This window comes from Pipra filicauda, unplaced genomic scaffold, assembly GCF_003945595.2.
Source record: "Pipra filicauda isolate LSUMZ 115617 unplaced genomic scaffold, ASM394559v2 scaffold80_size11013439_pilon, whole genome shotgun sequence".
Lineage (NCBI taxonomy): Eukaryota > Metazoa > Chordata > Aves > Passeriformes > Pipridae > Pipra > Pipra filicauda.
The window spans coordinates 5,054,822-5,067,439 of NW_024104987.1; the positions used below are offsets into that span (position 1 = coordinate 5,054,822).

The following is a 12,618-nucleotide window of genomic DNA, read 5'->3' on the forward strand; positions in this document are numbered from 1 at the left end:
CTCTCACATGAATTTTCGCCGTGAGTTAATTTATTGAAGGGATATATTTCTTTTCTTAAGAATCAATGACATTGAAGAAAATGAGATAACAGAGGACGTTTTACTTCTACCTTTGACTCTGGGTTACTTTCTTTCTATCCCTTCGGAAATGCCTTGGATTTAAAGACAAGGAATAACTCCTACACATGTTGGTAAAAGGCAGCAGCCCCAGTTGGGCTCTTGTCATGGGTGGAAGTGGAGGATACACTAAAAAGCTCCTTTCAGGAACATGTGGGTAAAAGTTAAGCCAGGAAAGCTGTGTTATCTAATAAAAGGATCATAACTACAATAATTAATGAAAACAGTTTAATTTGGTTAAATTAAGACTCAAATCCCAACCCCTCTGATGACAGGAACGTAGTGGAGAATGAGGTGTAAAAGCTCTAGTTCTATCCAGATTTATATATTCATCTCGAAGCTATCAGCACTGAAAACATTAGGAACCCATCTTAATAACCCTTTTCAAAGGTTCAGCAAGAATAGGTTTTGTTGGAGATGAGAAGCCTGATTGCAATCATTCTTAAATAAATACAAAATGTGAGTCACCTCTCCAAAGTCAATGGAATTACACATTAGAAAACTGAAATCAGAATGCAGTTCAAAAGGTGATTTACTTTCAGAAATATTCAAATGACCAAAGGCACACGAGTCCCTTTAAAGAGAGGGAGATGTGTCAGAGATCTTAGTAAGCAGCTTTGGCAATTAATTCCCAGTTGACTGTTTACAGCCCTTTGAAAACTACCTTTCCCTGTGCAAACTCAAATTGCTGTTGTCTAGAGGCTGTGTCAGGCCATAAGGAAGGGCTTCTTAAACTGGCAGCAGGTTCTCTGTGGTGGAAGTGGAATTGCAAGAGTTGAATTGAGGTGACATATAGAAAACTTTGCCTTTAATCCAAATGTGATGCTTGAGATCACCATGAAGAGAAAACCACCTCCCTGCCTATTATGAAGTGTCTGACTTAGAAAGAGTGCAAATACCTCATTGATTTGTCAGAAATTAAGAGAACTGCCAGAAAATCTGGGTCCTACCAGGAAAAGGGCAATATGGCTCAGGGAAATTTCAAAAGATGATTCAGGAAATGCTCTGTTTGTGCAGTCCAAGGAATGGAGGTCAAGCACCTGGGGAGTTTGACACTTCTAGGTAGTCTCTAGCCACACCGAAAGACAAAATATCAGCTATACAGAGCCTGTAACACTGTAAATACTGTTCGCTCCTACAGCTCAGCTTAAACACAAGACCAGCTGCAGCAGGGTAGAAGGAAGGTCTGGTTTTGCCCAATATCCTCATTTGGCCAGTGGCCAGCACACAGCAGAGCTGCAGATGGCTCATTACAGCAGAGATGGTTCCTCAGGTTGCTCCAACTCGGATAACTGTGGTATTTCCAGGGCTAACACACATTTGTAAGCACCGACCTCCAGGGATGGATGCATTAATCATTAGACAATAGCCAATGGCTGGGGAAGAGCATATGGGCACCAGAAGCACAAAGCATTACTTCCCTGCTGTGCTCCTGCAGCTCAAGGGTTTTCTGGTATCTTTTGTGTCTCGTACTCTCAGACGGATTATTCTTTTAGAAATTTGAGCAAGACCCGGGTTAAATTGAACGCGAAAAACACGTGCAACTCAAACCCAACATTAGCCTTCTGCTGCAAACCTCTGCTTTACCACTGCTCTGAGATGAGCCCTGCAGCAGAGTGGCTCTGAGAGCCCTTCCCCTGCTCCTGCTGCAGCAAACAGGCTGCTGTGCCCTGCCAGCTCCGAGTCCTAGGCCGTCAATAGATGTCACACTTGTGCTTTTGTTAATGCCTTCTGGAGCAGATTATGCCAAGTGAGTGCAGGGTAGCAGCATGACACAAATTACTTGAATGCACTGCCTTTATGTAATAAAACCAAATCCGGGAGAGATTTGATCTTCTGTAGGTTTTACAATGTGCATCCCCGGAAAGTATTGAACACATCAAGGGAAAGAGGGAGGAATGACAGCAGGGATCTTCTCTTACAAGGCAAAAGTTCATTTTGCCCTATAGGTTACTAGTTCATAACTGTACATCTGCTTTTTTCTGGAGAGGAAATGAATTTTAAATGATTTTTTCTGTTCTGTGGCTAAATGCTTTTTTTTTGGTAATAAATAAAAGGCTGGGGGGAAGCCAAACTGTTTGTGTTCAACAAACAAATAGCAACAGATGAAGATATTTGCGCTACATTTTTCAGACAGAGAATATACGAAACCCCTCCAATACTTATTGCCTTAAACCAGTAAATAACATTGGGTCTGACTACAGGTGTCCTAATTCTTAAATCCACACACAGATCTGACAAATGTTAAGGCATGATTCATGAAAGAAAAACTAGGAAAGGCTTTTTTCTGAGCTGTAGCTTTTGCTAATGGTCTTATCAGAAAACCAGAAAGAATATATTTAGTCTTATTTTCCATTTGAAAAAAAGAGTTCCCTTTCCACATGGCTGTGTCTGTGCATATAAATCAACTGGGCACGCAGAAGAAAGTCAGCATTAGCAAGAGTTTGCAAGACAGAGAAAAAAACATTAGGTTTTAAATCACCCAGTCAGTATTTGAGGAATTTCAGATGGAAGTGTTGTTGCTGGATTTTGAAATGTGGCACTGCATGTCTAATAGCTGTTGTCACTACAAGGAGATGTAGTGGAAAGCTCTGGGCGCTCTTCGCAGCAGGAACAACCTGCTCTTCTGGCCAAGATTCATTTGGACTATTATTAATCCTATTGCTGCAACATTCCTGGCTCTGTCTGGAAATCCAAAGCCTTGTGCCACTGCAGTGGGTTGCACCACTGTGCACAGACACTTATTCTGGTGGGGCTCTGCACAGTCACAAATCACAAGACTCAGTGGCTGCACTGGTCATCACTTTTTAATGAGTCAAACCAAGCTACTGAGTTATTTCAGTGCAACTTTATTCCACAGGCTGAGGAATGCCTGACTTTTATGGCAAGAGATATCTATCTTAATACTGCAAATCCTTTCAGAAATGGAACCAGGCAAAAGCATCTCATCCACTAAAATATTTTTGAAATCTAGTTTTGAGCAAATCACAAAGTTTCCTCAGCACAACAGTTTTTGGCCAGGTCTGTTCCATATCAAACAATTCTTCTGGGCAATATAGCTCCTGGAAAGTTAACTACACTAATTTCTGATTTGCACTCATCAATAGGCTCCTTCATTTAGCTCCCACTGAATAATTCATCATTACTAGCAGGAACAGTATGCAAACCAGGAAAAATCCAGCTTGACTTTCAGAGCCCAGGATGAGCGCAGAGTCACAAAAATGAGAAACTGGAAACTTAAGTGTCTTATTTCAGCAAATGTCAGAAATGGACATGGCAGCTGTTTCAAGAAGCATGTCATGGATCTTGGGGAGTACAAAACCTTCTTCAGAACCTTCGTGTTCCCCAGGAGCAGAACAGGATGGAGGGTGGCTCAGGCTGGAGAAAGGGGTGCTTGGAGCAGCTGTACCAGCTGCATTCCTGTTCTGCTTCCCCTCTGCCTGGGCTACACGGTGCTGCCTTAGAATTAAAACTCCAGGTGTACCTTCCATATCTGCAACTGAGGAATGGAATGGCCATGTGGAGATTTCTTCCCTTTCTGTGACTACATGGAAAATATTAAGTGGGAATACTTCACCCATTACACCTCTGTATGCATCTCTGGAACAGAATAAAATCCCACTGTTAGGCTACAATACTTTTTTGATCACAAACATGTTTTCTCTTGCTGGCAACTCACAAAACCAAACCATTGCCTTGGCCTGCAGTATTCCTGGATTGCCCTGTAGGCCAAATTAAATATTTGAGGGAACCAAACTCTAGTGTACCATTGGAGTAGGGAATACTCCCTTACATAACATCTCATAACTCAAGCTGAATCTAATTGATATCACCTGAAAAAATAATACAAAATTCCTTCAGGCAAGAAAGTGACATATTGGAAGGGAGAGAGCTTTGCTTAATTATCCATCGCTATGGCAACACAATTATTCTGGATGACATTGTGAGGGAAAACCTCACTTTTCTGGGTTTTTCTGCTGCCTCTGATCCCTTCAGCACCAAGGTAGGACACCTACAAGTCCTGCCAGGCCTCTGTCACCTTCATGACTTAACAGTCTCTGGTCACAGGGACATTTCTTCTCTTGCTCACACCACACTAAATACAATGTCAGAGCCTGGCAAACAACAAGGTCCACAAATCCCAAGCTACTGCAATGTTTCAGTTCCCTGGAATATTTCTGGCCCTTCTTATTAGATGTTACAGAGGGCATGGAGAAGGATCTCTGAAGCTGGAGGAGAGAGCAAACGAGGCTCTGGAGGAGGTCGTGCCTTGGTGCAGGATGCTCTCCAGTTGTTGGAGAACCACCAGTGGCATTACGGATTCAGTCTACAGAGAAACCAGCCAGGGCTAGTTCCACAGATATGGCTTCCCTCTCTGATTTTTAGTAGTTTTAGAAGCCCTGATCTGTACATCAGTAAAGGTAAAACTTTCAGTATAACATCTTAAATTCTGTTCCCTCCAGGTACTGACAGCACATGTCACTGTGGGAGAGGAAAACTTGAGATCAGAAGAAAAACAACAGGAGTATGAGGGACTTAATGAGGATTTTTTGCTGCCTACTGCTCTGAACTCATAAGCTGGTTTATAGGATGACCAGGGAATCAATGTCAAAGTATGAAAAGAAACTGAATTCTGCATGTAGAAAGCTCTGTTCTTCATGGGCAGCTGTCTTTAGTTTTCTATTTTTTTTTCTTTGTTATTTACCCATTTAGAACACTTCATTAGTTAACACTTTTTACAGCTGTCAGCCAGAGGCAAAACTGCAAAGCAGAGTTCTGACTTTCCCCCCAGGCGTGTTCTTGGGGCTGCCGTGTCTCACAGAGCCCACTGAACACACTGGAAGGTCAACCAAAGTAAATGCTGAACTGTTTGATCCAGGGCTGGTAGTTTTAACTTGGTTTTGCCTCTCCTTTGAGTAACTGTTAGAAACACCAGAGCAGTTTGGCCAACCTCTTGGAGCTGGAGCTCCTCTGATCATCCAACAGAGGGAATGCAGCTCCCCAGGGTGAAGAGGAAGGAGCTGGGGACACTTTACAAACCCAGCACGAGCCTGGTGACTCTCTCTCTCCATCACACTAAGTGAAACATCCTCTGGATTACAGAATTTTCTGGAATTTGGCAGATGGTTTGGGGCTGATTTTTTTTCTTCCCTCCAGAAAATAGGTTAAAAAAGAGGAAAAAAAGTCAACCATGCTGAAGTGCAACCATCAACAAACTAAATACCGTAGAAATAAAATTTTCTTTAGGAAAACAGAAAACTCTAGAGAAAATTCTCTTCTATCAAACCACGGGGAGCCTGTCAGTGAAGAAATATCCCAAATAACAAGCAAAGCTTTGTTCTAAAATCAACACCTCTATTGCTACAGCAACATCATGGAATGTAAAAGCCTTGGGACAGATATAACACCGAAAACTGTGCTCTGCAGAATCCCTCCAGCCCCCTGACTCCACGCTGGGTTTGAAAGAGGGATAGCAGGAAAGGTCAGGCACAAAGTTCTCTGCATCCCACCAGATCTCTGTCTCCTCTGCTGCCAGCCTGCCCAGCCCAGGAGCACACACAGAACTGTTGGCTACAAGGATTGGTTTCCAGCTCCTGCTCCAAAACAAATCACATGCATTGGGCTCACAAAGAGCCATTTATGCCACAAAATTAACTAAACTCCCTGTTTTTCTGGTGACACAAGGACATCTGCACCATATGCCCCAGAATGCTCCTGTAGTGTGCTAGAGGGAATGTATGATAAATCAGATCCACCAGTTTTAGAGCTGGAACAGCACAATTTACTTTTTCTATGCAAAATATTCTGTAAAAGAAGTGTCAGAGCAGCCTAATTTCACAGAAAGAGGGGACAGTAATTTATTCCAGGAGCGAGGAAACATCAGGTACTTTGAATCTTGGAGTGGGCTTGGTATTTTTGAAGCTAATGGGTTTTTCAGGGAAGAAACAAAGAGCCTCCCTTATGAAACTTCAGAATATGAGTTTAGTCCTCATATGCCTCCACATGATAAATCTTTGTCCCTGAAGTAGCATCTTTTTAGGTTTAATTTATTTTCTTTAGCCCCTCGAAGGCCTTCCAAATTTATATGCTTCAGCCTTAAGGACTAATAAATTACTTTTCTTTGGCCTCAAGAAGGTCTTCTTCATTTATTTTCAACCTCTTCCAGAGTGAACTTTGGGAAGTGTAGCACGTTGCAGCACTGTCTAAAAAAATTGAGATAAAATAGAGAGAGACAGTGACCACTGAGGAAAAAAGGGAAACCCAGTATCTGTCTCATTTACCACTGTCTCATTATCTTATCACACATTTAACACAACCTGCAATTACACAAAACGTGTCAGGTTCTTCATCCAGAAACGAAATCTAGTTTCTGGCAAGTTTTTACAGGTAACTGAAAAGGGAAAAAATGGAAAATGGAAAATGAAGCAATCATTTCTTTCCCAGTGCTTCCTCTGGCTCTCCGGTTGCTGATGGAACTGCTGTTTGTGTCTTTTACTGGGTTCTTTCTCCCTCCTCTTTTTTGAGGTCCTGAATGCCAACTCCCTAGAAAACTTAGGAGTAGAGATTTGTCTGCCTTTATTGTCATGGTTTAGGTTTGGCTTGAACAAAGACCAGAGTGGTATAATGGAAAAGTAAGATTAAATGAAACAAAAACTAAACAAAAGGACAAGGAGTAAAAGTAGTCATGCTGGATATATTTATGAAGATACCATTTGTAAATCTAGAGGTCTTTATGGGATCAAAGATCTTCACAAAGACTAATGGAAAAGCCCATTAATTATCAAATCAAAGAGTATTCCTGCATTTCCAGAGATGCCATTAAAATACATTATTGAAAGAAGGTAAGGCACCAGGATAGAATATTTTATAATCTACTGGATAAATCTCAACATCTCTTTCACACTGACAACCCTCAAACTTGATGGGAATTCTGCCTTTATTAAAAATTGAATAAAGGATTACATCATGTGGCTTAAGGTCACTGCAAACCATAGCTATTAAATATATACACTTCTAATGGAAAGTGCATAATGGACAAGCTCTATTTTCTCCCTCTGCCAGTCAGACAGCAAAATCACATGGATGTTCCAGGCAGCAGGAAAAAAAAGAAAAGAAAAAGAAAGGCACAGAAATGCCAGTGAACTGTTTCCTACCATAACCACTGAGGTTGAAGCCACACACCGCACACGTTGTGCATCAAAAGAGCCTCTGCTTTGACTCCTCGACACTTCAACCCACCCCGGGCCAAGCTAAAAAAACAGAGGGAAGGCTGGGATGGGCGAGGAGAAGGGCTGAGGAGACGCCGTGCCCGGCTCCGAGGAACAGCAGAGCCGGGAATGCGGGGGGAGTTCCCTGCCCTGCCCTGCCGGCAGCCCCAGGAGAAAGCCCGACTCCCCTCGTTTGCATCAACGCCACTTGTGAGTGATGCAGCCTTTTAAAAACACACTAATAAAAGCTGTTATTGCTGTCTCTTCATCTCTGCTTATGGATTAGGAAGTCTTTATTTTAAAAGATCTTTTCTTCCTAATCTGTACTTTGTTCCAATTATAAATTATTTTACCAGCAGTTTTCTTTCTTCTTTTCCTCTCCTCAAAGCACAATTAGAGAATAATTGTTTTCAAATAATAACCACTACTTTTCCATTTAATTCTTTTTTAACACTAGTGGCGTCTCCCAGCTGACTCACTCAGCATTAGATGAGGGTTTAGAAGCACTACAGAACAGAGAAACAGCTGTTTCTTTGAGCATTATGAGTTTTATTAATCCCTTCTTGCCTATAAAACATAATCATCCCCTTTATTTCTAGAGGTTCTACATATAGCTTCCAAATAACCAACAATCAGAAACAAAAGGTTTCTAACCCTTCTATAAAAAACCTTTTTATAACATAACATATATATGGCCCTGCAGGGTGCATGCTTCCTCTGATTTCTCTTTGGTTAGTTAATAAAGCAGAATACTCAACAAAAATAAACACGTCAAAAGGCTGGGTTTTAGTAAGATCTCTTTTGATTAACACCTTACTGAGGGATATTATCCACAGCAAACAGGAAGATGTTCATGGATTAGACTGAGAAAGATTATTTCACGGTAGGAAAACTGCCTTTTTCTTGGATGTCACTGAGGTTTTTACTTCAGGTCGGAGTACCATCTTGCTGAACTGCTTCCCTGCACTTTTGCTCCCAGCTGAAGCCTGCTTTGAGTCTTCACCCCATCCCTTCCTGCTCCTCTGCCCCCTCTTACTATTACAGACGCCTTTGAAGCAACTGCAGCACCTCTGAAACAGTCCCTGGCAAACACCAAAGGAATTGTCTATGTGCATAAACACATTCTTTTATTATATACTCATTTTGTAGGTATCCAATGCAATATTCACATTTTTACCCACCACCTGAATAAGACCCTGGATGCTCCATGTTTGTGCTGGGAGAAAGTCAAAGGAGGGTGGAGGGAGAGGGAACATAGATGTGTGTGTGTCTTATGGAACAGAAAGCATTTATGAGGCAGCATAGGGAAGCTGGTAGAAAATCAGCTTAGGCTTCACTGGAGGGGAATTTTATTTATTTGTTTAATTTCATTGTGGATATTTCATTAATTAAAAAAAAAAAAAAAAAAGGTGACAAGGAGCACTTTTGCTCTCCTGCAGTGGTTCCTCACACAGGGCTACAGGAAGGAACTGTTTTCTCCTGAACAGGAATGAGCTGTTTCTTTCCTTCCAAATGCTGCCCCTCAGTTTTCCTTCAAAATGCTGCTCAGGAAGGTGAACCCCGTGGGGCTGGCCAGGGGCAGGAATGCTTGGAGGGTCTCACCAGCTCCCTCTCACGCTTTCTAACCACCCTGCTCCACCACAGGAGCCAAGACCTCAAAGCTCTCACTGCAACAGATCATGGAAATAAAACCTTCCTGAGGGCAGCAGCCTTTTCTGCCAGTAAACAACCCCAGCCTGTGACTTTCGAGATGTTGGAATAAATTTCATTAAGGGAAGGTTCCGTGAATTCAAAAGAGAAATCTGTTGTTATTCCATCCAAATTTTCTGCTGTGCTGACGCCCTGAGCTGAACTAGAGCTCTGTGAACAAGGAAACCAAAGAGACTTCTGTTTGTTTACAAGGCTTCCAGAGTCAAAAGGATCTGTTTGGACTAAATTGCTGAAAGACAATGAATACATTGGGTGGGGAGGTTGTGCTTGGGGCCAGGCTGCCTGAGCACACCTGTTTTTGTGCTGCTGAGCACGTGGAGTTGGATGACTCGGGTGTGTAACCACGTGTGGAAGAACTCACTGGGGAATTTTTCTTTTTCCCCACTAACAGAGCAATTTATTCACTCATCTTTGGGGCTGAAACGGCTTCAGTTTTATCTCTTTCGAAGAGAAATCTCATCTCTATTTCTGTGCAGCCAGATTAGCGCAAACAAGAATAAATTCCTTATTATTCCACTTTACATATTATATTTATAAGATTGTTATTTATTAGAAGTAAGTAGGAAACAGTTACTCTCATACTGTCGCCTATTTCTACCCTCTGCCAATTTTTAAAAGAACTGACTTGAAGAACCAGACCTGGTAAAATGAAAAAAAATGAATAAGCAAACTGAAAGTAAGTAATTTCTATGAACAGATGTTCCTATCTGTCTAATTTTTATATTTATTCATTTTACACACGGTATTTATCATCTTATTAGAAAAATGCAGATAATGCACATGTTGATTTTTAGGAGAAAAAAATCACATGAAAATACATATGATTTTACAGAAAGTCAATTAAATACAAATTGAAAAGTTGTTGCAAGAAAATCTCTATTTCACCACACCATAGTCTTCAAAGCACACAAAAAAAGCCGTACCAGAACTGAATTTAATATCTTTATACATATTCATGTCTTATGGTATTAGTTTTAGTCTTAGTTTCATGTTGCCAGCATTGTTAAAGCTCCTGTTGCAGCCAGTCAGGAAGTCAGATAATACTTTGTACACCATTTAATAACAGGCTCTGACAAAGACCACATCTGAGGATTGAAGAACCAAGGAAACTAATGCAGTGTTTGGCTTTCAAATATGGTAAATACATGTATTTAAATGTAAATATTATGAAAACCTTTTCTTAATTCTGGCATGAGATAAATTGCTAATGGCATCACTTGGTCTATCTCCCACCCTTACAGTTTGTGGCTGTTTCTGTCTTGTCCCCACTTTCCTACTTCCTGCACTCAATCATCAATAAGAAATGCCACTTAAATCCAAGAGGGGATAAACACCCCCACACCCTACAGATCTGTAGCATTTCAGTAGGTTCTACTAATTCGGGGATGGATTTCAAAAGTCTGAGACTTTCAAACAAACCACTCCAGCAGCAGGACCCTGATATTTCACATATTTAACTTGAATCCCCAAGGGTATGTCAGTAAAAAGAGTAGCCTGTGAGAAGCAGACAAGCAGCAAGTGTAGCTTGGATCAAATGCTCTTCTAATTTATACAAAAATTCAATACAGAAAAGGAAGATACAGCCAGGACCAGAATTGCTAATTTGTGGCTTGTTATCAGGATTTAGTTTCATATCCAAGTATTATTTAAATAATAACCAGATACCAGAGAGTCCCCCAAAATCTGACACTCTCTTTAGACTCCAGAACCTATCGACCACAGAGACATTCTGATGGTGGCACTGCAGCTCCCTCCTCACTCATTCCCAGGAGGCTGCAGATGTTCCTGTGCTTTTCTCTGGAGCCTGCAGAGCTTGGAAGGGCTCACTGATAAAAAACTCTGATCTTGTGACAATGTCAACAAAGGCCTCCCCTATTTGTTATTTTTTTGCACCAAATAATTCAGTTCATGGTCACCAAAGGCAGCTTATTGTGAGTTGGAAAGTAATTTTTAAACATGTGAGCGACTTCTATACAGGAATCAACCATGTTGTGCCCTCCACATCTAAAGCATTTGGAGAGTGCTGTGTTCAGCTCTGGGGCCCCAAACATAAGAAGGACTTGGACCAGTTGAAGAGAGTCCAGAGGGCCACAAAGATGCTCAGGGGGCTGGAGCACCTCTGCTATGGAGACAGGCTGGGAGAGTTGGAGTTGTGCAGCCTGGAGAGGAGAAAGCACCAGGGAGACCTGGGAGCCCCTTCCAGCGCCCAAAGGGGCTCCAAGAGAACAGGAGAGGGACTTGTGACAAGGGCCTGGAGTGACAGGGCAAGGGAGAATGGCTTTAAAGTGACAGAGAGCAGCTTTAGGTTAGATATTAGGAAGCCTCAGAGGCTCCTTAACAAAGACCAAACTTAAGTACAAAAATTCAAACTAGTTTTATCAAATTTTAGATAAGGAATTAGTTAATTAAAAGTAAGCACATGCAAAGTTCCTAACTATGCCTTGGGGACCTTTCAGTCCTTCCCACGAGGCCTGTCCACAGCAATGGCTAAAGCCAAGGGGGTGGTTTTAGGTTTCTGTGTGACTGGAAGATCCACCCCATCCGAGCAGTACCAGTCCATGGTCCTTCTACCAGCTGCTGGAACTGGGGAGTCCCACCTGAGCTTCGCCCAGACCTTCCCCCTGAGTGTCTGTGATGGTTCTGATTAAAGCAACTATAAAATATTCCTCAAGCCCAAGGATCCTGACTTACTTTGCCCGCAGGTAAACACCACACCAAGCAGAGGTTAAATGAAGGGACTATGTGTAGTAAATATAAAGTATAGAAAGCTTTTTTACCTCCACTTTTTCTTCAAAACCTGTCAAGAATTTTCCTCAAGTCCACCTCTGGAACATTCTGCATTTCTGAATTTTCTCCCACGCTGTCCCCCTGACAGTGGTCCCCCCACTCTTACTCAGTAATTGCACATTTCAGTAAGTGAGTCTTTCCATCTCTCTCCTCTCAGTTTTGGCAAAAACTCATTGGCTTCCTCACAGCTGACAAGGTCCTGTGGTCTGTGGTTGTTGTTTTTATGCTGTATGCAGCTTTCCTGGATCACCATTTCCAGCCCAGATCCACTAACAACATATTTTGAAGTTCCTCTACAAAAAAACAGCTGCCTGTTAACACACAGGGCTGCATCACATTCATTAACAAAAACAACCAGCCAACCAAGAAACTATTTGCATAAACTTGTTATGGAGAATAAGGGAATTAAATGCTTAGCTGGATTGAAGCCTCAAAGTGTGGTTCTGATTATGAATTTACACTCATACAAATCAGAAATAACTCTTCCAACATAAACTGAATGACACTGCAGCAAACCCAGAATTAATCTCAAGGCAGATTCTGGGTTTCGTTTACTTATTTAATTTGTATTTAGAAGGAATTGATAAATGAAAAATATGTAACAATTGCACAAGTTCTACTATTTCAAAAAGGGAGGAAAAATGTGGGTGCAGATATGGTTGGCTGAGAGAGAAATGTGGCATTTATGAGCCACTTTCATAAAAAGAGAAGAAGAAAGTTCTTTCAGAAGTAGCACAGGATCTTAACAAGGAACAATATTAAGATGATACAGTGCTGAAAGAAAATAGAAAATGAT

At 41.5% G+C, this 12,618-nt stretch overlaps 1 long non-coding RNA gene across 1 annotated transcript in view; it reads right to left on the minus strand.

Annotated features, from left to right (window-relative positions):
* Positions 1-6,241: 6,241 nt before the first annotated feature.
* The window catches only part of LOC120325056, a 34,283-nt gene continuing 27,906 nt past the window's right edge, over positions 6,242-12,618 (minus strand). The window contains exon 4 of the long non-coding RNA XR_005566863.1: positions 6,242-6,320. This is a non-coding gene — a long non-coding RNA (uncharacterized LOC120325056). The remainder of the gene's footprint in view (positions 6,321-12,618) is intronic.